This window comes from Mustela putorius, unplaced genomic scaffold, assembly GCF_011764305.1.
Source record: "Mustela putorius furo isolate JIRA1106 unplaced genomic scaffold, ASM1176430v1.1 tig00003903_pilon_pilon_pilon, whole genome shotgun sequence".
Taxonomy (NCBI): Eukaryota; Metazoa; Chordata; class Mammalia; order Carnivora; family Mustelidae; genus Mustela; species Mustela putorius.
The window spans coordinates 3,220,565-3,228,767 of NW_025422051.1; the positions used below are offsets into that span (position 1 = coordinate 3,220,565).

Sequence of the window (8,203 nt, forward strand, 5' to 3'; positions counted from 1 at the left end):
TCCTCTCTTCCAGGACTCGGATGACAGGATCATTAAATACTGCGTGATTGTCTCACGAGTCCCCTGAGGATCTGTTCATTTAAAAAATTCTATTTCCTCTCTGTTGCTGAGATGGGGTAGTTTCTAGTCTCCTATCTTCCAGCTCCCTGATTCCTTCATTGGTTCCCCCAGTGAGCTTGTCTTTTGAGGTCTTCATTCCTGGCTATTGTATTTTTCAGTTCTAAATTTCCATGTGGTTTATATATGTATATTTCTGTATCTTTGATGAGACTTTCCATTTTTTTGCTGAGAGGCTATTTTTTCATTTGTTTCAAGTGTTCTTTTTCTTTTTTTTTTTAAGATAGATTTATTTATTTATTTATTTATTTGACAGAGAGAGACACAGAGAGAGGGACCACAAGCAGGGGGAGTGGGAGAGGGAGAAGCAGGCTTCCTGCATGGAGCAGGGAGCCCAACACGGGGCTCAATCCCAGGACCCCGGGATCATGACCTGAGCTGAAGGCAAATGCTTAACGACTGAACCACCCAGATGCCCTGGTTTCAAGCGTCCTTTTTGTTCACTAAAGCATTTTTTTAGTTTTATGGTTTTATTAACACAAATATGACATGAACATGAGTTGTCTGTTCATTTTCTTCACTTCGCAGCCTGGCATTGGGATTGGTGACACGGATGGACAGCTGGGCTGCTCTTTCTACAGTGGCTCGGCCGTTCTTGGAGGAGACATTGTGAGCAGCCTGGGCGCAGAAAGATTTGCTGCACATCAGCAGCACCTGACATAGACTAGGAACTTCCGGAAGCCACTGGGCAGTGTGTGCTCTGTTTTCTTGTTGCTTCTGTAACTGATGTTGGGCATCAAGGTTGGGCCTTTGATTCTTCTGCTCACCCTATTGTCAATACCTCTGGGTTTTCAGCAGTTGTGCTTAATTTTGACCTATCAGTCTGACTGGTCCCGGATGAACTTACTTCTTGGTCCTCTTTCTAATGATCTTAGGCTTCACGAGGGTTCTGAGGGCGGCCATGATACCAAGTAGGAGACAGCTGCCATCTCTGCAGGGAGCACCAAGGAAAAGGAACCATTTTTATTACAGCTGCTTAAAATCTTTGAAAGATAGTGTCAGGTAATTTGTCATCTTTGTGTTCACATGTATTGATTTTTTTTTCATTCAGTTTGATATATTCCTGGTTCTTGGTATGACAAGTGATTTCCAATTGAAAGCTGAACATTTTATGTATGTTATGAATCTCTGGTTCTTACTTAAGCCTTCTTTTTATTTTTAAAAATTTTTTGAATTAGTGAATATATTTATTTTGTATTTTTTAAATTAACACATAATGTATTATTTGTTTCAGGGGTACAGGTCTGTGAATCACCAGTCTTACACAATTCACAGCACTCACCATAGCACATAACCTCCCTAGGGTCCATCACCCAGACACCCCATCCCTCTCACCCCCCTCCCCTCCAACAACCCTCAGTTTGTTTCCTGAGATTAAGAGTCTTTATGGTCTGTCTCCCTCTTGGGTTTCGTCTTGTTTCATTTTTCCCACCCTTCCCCTATGGTCCTCTGTCTTGCTTCTCAAATTCCTCAAATAAGTGAGATCATATGATAATTGTCTTTCTCTGATTGACTTGCTTTGCTTAGCACAACACCCTCTAGTTTCATTCACGCCATTGCAAATGGCAAGATTTGGGGGGTTTTTGATGGCTGCATAGTATTCCATTATATACATATGTATATGTATATGTATATGTATATGTATATATATCCATTCTTCTGTTGATGGACATCTAGGTTCTTTCCATAGTTTGACTATTGTGGACATTGCTGCTATAAACATTGGGGAGCAGGTGCCCCCTTTGGATCACTACATTTGTATCTTTGGGGTAAATACCCAGTACTGCAATTGCTGGGTCATAGGGTAGCTCTAGTTTCAACTTTTCAAGGAACCTCCATGCTGTTTTCCAGAGTGACTGCACCAGCTTGCATTCTCACCAACAGTGTAGGAGGGTTCCCCTTTCTCCACGTCCTCACCAACATCTGTTGTTTCCTGACTTGTTAATTTTAGCCATTCTGACTGGTGTGAGGTGGTATCTCACTGTGGTTTTGATTTGTATCTCCTGATGCCGAGTGATGTGGAGCACTTTTTCATGTGTCTGTTGGCTATCTGGATGTTGTCTTTGCAGAAGTGTCTGTTCATGTCCTCTGCCCGTTTCTTGATTGGATTATTTGTTCCTTGGGTGTTGAGTTTGATAAGCACTTTATAGATTTTGGATACTAGCCCTTTATCTGTCATTTGCAACTAACTTGCCCATGCTGTCAGTTGTCTTTTAATTTTGTGGACTGTTTCCTTTGTTGTGCAAAAGGTTTTGATCTTGATGAAGTCCCAATAGTTCATTTTTGCCTTTACTTCCCTTGCCTTTGGTGAAGCTTCTAGGAAGAAGTTGCTGTGGTTGAGGTTGTGAGCCTTCTTTTTAAACTGGCTTTTTCTGATACCATTCCAGCAGGGAAAATGAGTGGAGGGTGCTAGTTTGCTAATGCCAGGTATGGGAAGGAGTCTAGCTTCCCCACTTGGCCTCTGTTGATAACAGAGAGGGGAGGCTCCTTGCTACTGTTGGGTAGGGCTTGGAGTTCCGCTCACAGGTAGGGCTCCACTTATATTTCCCTGAGTGGAAGGGGTAGCCGTGCCTCCTTTCTGCTCTCTATATGGCCTCCAGTGATATGACCCTGGGGGGAAAGAGAGAGGTGACTTGACACTGCCAAGTGAGAGAGCAAGTTGAGGCTCCCCACATGGTCTCCACTGACACCACATAGGGGAAGGCTTGTTACAACCCGGTCAAGACAAAAGTGCTAGCTCTGTAATCAGTCTTTTCTGAGACCACCTTGGCAGGGGTTTGGCATGAATTCACAGCATCTAGAGGGTGAAAACATAAGCTCCTCGCTTGGCATCTGTTGGTGGAGGTGGGAATTAGGTCACATCTTTTTCTACACTGTTTTGATTCAATAATGTAACAATTTTCTAAAAGTTTACTATCTCTTGGGGCTGCCCATTTCCTGGTTCTTTGACAAAAGAAAGAAGGCTTCGGTTACGGTCATTTGTCTTGTTTGGGTCCATTGGCATTTCTAGGTTGCTAGGTTGCAGTCTCAAATGCATGAAGAAAAAAATCCATAGAACTCACCAGTGTGCTCTTTTTTGGGTTCTGATCCCTCGTTAGTCTGCATTCTTCCTCCTACCTTTCAGAGTCATCTTACGTTTGCTTTTATGAATATTACTTCCAGGGGCTTTTTGTACTCCAGGGGAGAGACAGGGAAAAAGGCATCTACTCCGTTTTCCCAGAAGTGGAAATCCTGTACTGGGTCTCTCTCTACATTTTTTCCATGTCTCTACTAACTTTCTGAGGATATGCAATACATTTGTTCATTCATTCATTAAATAAGTCCAAACTCTTACTGTGTGATTAATGGTTGAAATCCTTAAGATGAACTCGATGCTGCACATTGTTCCCTCATGGAATCCACGCCAGAGTCTGCAGCATACAATTTTTAGGTCCATCATTTGACCAACTGGTCCCAGTGGTATTTCACCTTTTAGCTTTGGCACTGCAGTTACACTTTCCCTTCCTCTTGGCAGGATAACCACATTTGCCACAGGTCAGCTTCCGAATGTGGTAGGCCCTCAAGCCACAGCGCAGAACAATGTGTGTGTCTTACTACAATGCTTTCCAAATGATGAAGTCCCCTTCGTCATCTTGTTTAGGTGGCCACCACCAAAGAGCTGGGGAGAGAAGCCACTGTGCAATAAATTTATAATAATTATTTAATATCCTTATTTGTTAATTCTAACATGTATGTCCGCTCTGGGTGAGTTGATCGATTGCTTGATTAGTCTCACTACATGTGCTGGTTTCCTACCTCTTTGTGTACTTATTGATTGTTGACTGAATGCCATTGTGGATTTTACTTGGCTGACTGGATACTTGTACATTTTTTATAAACTATTTTGAGTTTTGTTCTGGGACACAAGTAAGTTCCATGGAAAGTTTTATCCTTATATAAGGTCTTCCTCATATAATTTTTAGGTGTATCTGGAGCAGAGGTCAACCTACGGCCAATTATTCCCCACTACTGGGGCAAGAGCTTCTGGAATTGTTTATGCAGTGCCTTATTTTTCCAGTCTGGTTGGTGATTACGGCACTATTACAAGCCATGAATGGCACCATTTCCTCTTATCCTTTTAGATGGCTCTCTCACTGACCTCAGTTCCCTCACCCACGTGTGCTGATCAATACTTTATTGAACACTCAAAGAGGACCCTAGAGGGATCACTTGGTGCTTCTCTCTGCAGTTTTCTCCCTTCTGGTGGTTTGTCCTATGAATCCTAGCTGCCTTCTCCTCCTTAGACTCTCAGTTCCTTCTCAAGTCAGGGAGAATTCACCAGGCTTTTCCTCAGTTCCCCCTCTCTGTGCGATGCCCTGGGATGTCTCTCAAGGAAGTATGCTAGAACAATCAGACGCTCACTTTATTTGTTTCCCTTTCCTCGGGGATCACTGTTGTTCATTGCCTGATACCCAGTGCCTTGAAAACTGTGGATTGTTGTTGTCGTTGTTTTTTCCATGCATTTTGTCTGTTTTGTTTGTTTGTTTGTTCCAGGCCTAAGGGAAATCTGGTCTCTGTGACTCCATCCTGGCTGAAATAAGTCATGGAAGAAAATTTATAAATGTGACGTTTTGTCAGTGGAGGTCACCAGTATGAGATATACTTGAGTTAGTGTGATTGTTATGAATAGGGAATACTGTAATCTGGGTTTGAGACAATATGCCAATGAACTTGTATCAGTGAACGTGGAATTTGTATCTATTAAGTGCTCATCAGTGTGGGATATATGGGGAAGTATTTAAGAAAGAGGAGATATATTAATGTAGGTTGTCACTAAGAAATATTCTCCAGTATGTGAAAATTTGTGAATATATTCAACTGAGATTTTCAATGTAAAAAATTCCAGTGGGCAGGCATTTACTACACTTGATCTTAGCCAAAGGGCCGAGAAGTGATAGGCAGGCATTTACAAATCAGATCTGTAAACTGGGTTGTCAATGAGAGATCTGCTTAATGAGGATTTAGGAACAAAGAGATTTTTCACCAGTGATCATCAGTGGAGTTTTACGGGTTGGGTGCAGTATTTATGAATATAGATCCTGATAAATGTGGACCTACCAATCAGGGATACATTGATAGGCGTGCGTGAATGGGGAGATATACAATAGGTATTGTGTTTTTTGTTTGTTTTTAAAGATTTTTATTTATTTATTTGACAGAGAGAGAGCATGTGAATGCACAAGCAGGGGGAGGGGCAGAAGGAGAAGCAGACTCCCTAGTGAACAGGGATCCCGATGCAGGGCTCGATCCCAGGACCCTGGGATCATGACCCGAGCCAAAAGCAGACACTTAACCGGCTGAGCCACCCAGATGTCCCTGTGCAATAGGTGTTGTATAGGCTAATGTAGTATATGTCAACAGGAGTATTGTGATTGGATAGTTGTAAAACCAGCTGAGCAATAGAGCATATGCCAATAGGCAGATGTTTGAAAAATAAAGCAAGGGGCGCCTGGGTGGCTCAGGTGTAAAGCGTCTGCCTTCAGCTCAGGTCATGATCCCAGAGTCCTGGGATCGAGCCCCACATCAGGCTCCCTGTTCAGCGGGAAGCCTGCTTCTCCCTCTCCCATTCCCCCTGTTTGTATTCCCTCTTTTGCTGTATCTCTGTCAAATAAATAAAAAATTTAAAAAAAAGAAAGATAAGGCAATTTGTCATTAAAGTCATAAACGAGTTATACAATCAGGTGGATATTTAAGAATACAGATTTTTTTCAAAGGCAAGCAACAATGGAGTATGTATTGTGATGGTTATCAAAAAAGAGATTTTTTTTGAGAGAGACAGTGTGTGCAAGGGGAGGAGAGGGGCAGAGGCAGAGGGAGAGAGAGAATCTTAAGCAGGCTCCACACCCAGACAGAGCCCAACACGGGGCTCGAATTTATGACCCTGAGAACATGACCTGAGCTGAAATCAAGAGTCGGATCCTTAACCAACTGAGCTACCAGGTGCTCCAATAGAGATTTTTAAAACAGGGGTTATATATAGATTTATTAGTTTGTTATGTGCAAAATATCATTGGTGTTTATATTATTCTTTAGTTTTTTTATAATTTCAATTTTAATAAATACAACCTATGTGTTTCAAGTAAATAAACAAATAAAAAATAAACAGTTATTATAATAAGGAATATTCCAGTGGGGATGGCTGGCTGGCTCAGTGGGAAGAGCATGGGACTCTTGATCTCACGGTCATGAGTTCAAGCCCCATGTTGGGTATAGAAATTACTTAAATAAAAACAAAACTTTAGGGGCGCCTGGGTGGCTCAGTGGGTTAAAGCCTCTGCCTTCAGCTCAGGTCATATCCCAGGGTCCTGGGATCGAGCCCTGCATCGGGCTCTCTGCTCGGCAGGGAGCCTGCTTCCTCCTCTCTCTCTCTCTGCCTGCCTTTCTGCCTACTTGTGATCTCTGCCTGCCAAATGAATAAATAAAAAGTCTTTAAAAAAATAAAAATAAAATAAAAATAAAAACAAAACTTTAAAAAAAACAAAAAAAAAAAAAAAAAAGAAAGGGCTCCTGGGTGGCTCAGTTGGTTAGGCATCCAACTCTTGATTTCAGCTCGGGTCATAATCTCAGATTTGGGAGACAGAGCCCCCTTGCTGGGCTCTGCACTGGGTATGGAGCCTGCTTTAGATTCTCTCTCCCTCTCCCGCTGCCCCTCCTCCACTTCTCTCTTTTTCTCTCTTAAAAAAAAAAATAAAGAAAGAAAGAAAGAAAGAAAAAAGAGGGGCGCCTGGGTGGCTCAGTGGGTTAAAGCCTCTGCCTTTGGCTCGGGTCATGATCTCAGGGTCCTGGGATCAATCAAGTCCCACATCGGGCTCTCTGCTTGGTGGGGAACCTGCTTCCCCCTCTCTCTCCGCCTGCCTCTCTGCCTACTAGTGATCTCTGTCTCTCAAATAAATAAATAAAATCTTAAAAAGAAAAGAAATATGCCAACGGGTGTTCATGAATAAGGTTTCTCAATGTCAGACACCTACGGGTGATATGTCAATGGTTTTTATTTCTCAGTGGGGGGATTTGTCAAGAGGGGTCGTGAACAGAGATATCTTAACAGATATTTTTGAATGCAGCAGGTTTTTTTTCCCCCAAGAGGTTAATGGATGAAAGATTTGCCAATGGGTACGTATTTATGGAAGGGGAGATATACCATAAAGAACCATAAATGGAGATAAGCCAGTGGGACGTTCATGAATAAATAGATAGCACAAAAGTGGCTACAGTAGGCAGAATTCCAAGACTGACCCTCAATATCCTTATCACCCTTACGTAAACTCCTCCCCTTGAATGTGAGTGAGGAAACCTGTGAATATGAAGCCCTGTAACTCCGTGATTGTATTACATTAAGTAGCAAAAGGGATCTTGCCAATGAAATTGAGGTTAATCGGTTGACCATAAAATAGGGAGATTAGGGGCACCTGGGTGGCTCAGTGGGTTAAAGCCTCTGCCTTCAGCTCAGGTCACGATCCCAGGGTCCTGGGATCAAGCCCCGCATCGGGCTCTCTGCTCAGCAGAGAACCTTCTTCCTCCTCTCTCTCTGCCTGCCTCTCCACGTACTTGTGATCTCTGCCTGTCAAATAAATAAATAAAATCTTTAAAAAAAAATAGGGAGGGACGCCTGGGTGGCTCAGTTGGTTAAGCAGCTGCCTTCGGCTCAGGTCATGATCCCAGCGTCCTGGGATCAAGTCCCACATCGGGCTCCTTGCTCTGCAAGGAGCCTGCTTCTCCCTCTGCCTCTGCCTGCCCTTCTGTCTGCCTGTGCTCGCTCTCACTCTCTCTCTCTCTCTTACAAATAAATAAATAAAACCTTATAAAAAAAATAGGGAGATTACCCAGGTGAGCCTAATCTCATTAAGCACAGGAGCCCTTCAAAAATGCAGTTTTCTCCCGCTGGTGGCAGAAGAGACATCAGAGAAACAGAAAGCATGAGAAACGTTTGGCACATCCTATTGGCTTCGAAGACAAAGAGGCCCAAGTGGGGAGGCACGCAACTGGCCTCTAAGGGCAGGGAACGAGCCCCGGCTGAGCAAGGAAATGGAAGCCTCAGCACCACAGCGCC

At 43.1% G+C, this 8,203-nt stretch overlaps 2 pseudogenes; both read right to left on the minus strand.

The window, feature by feature from the left end:
• Positions 1-579: 579 nt before the first annotated feature.
• On the minus strand, positions 580-1,020 carry LOC106006050 (annotated as a pseudogene).
• Positions 1,021-4,903: 3,883 nt separating this feature from the next.
• On the minus strand, positions 4,904-5,052 carry LOC123388599 (annotated as a pseudogene).
• Between the last annotated feature and the right edge of the window lie 3,151 nt (positions 5,053-8,203).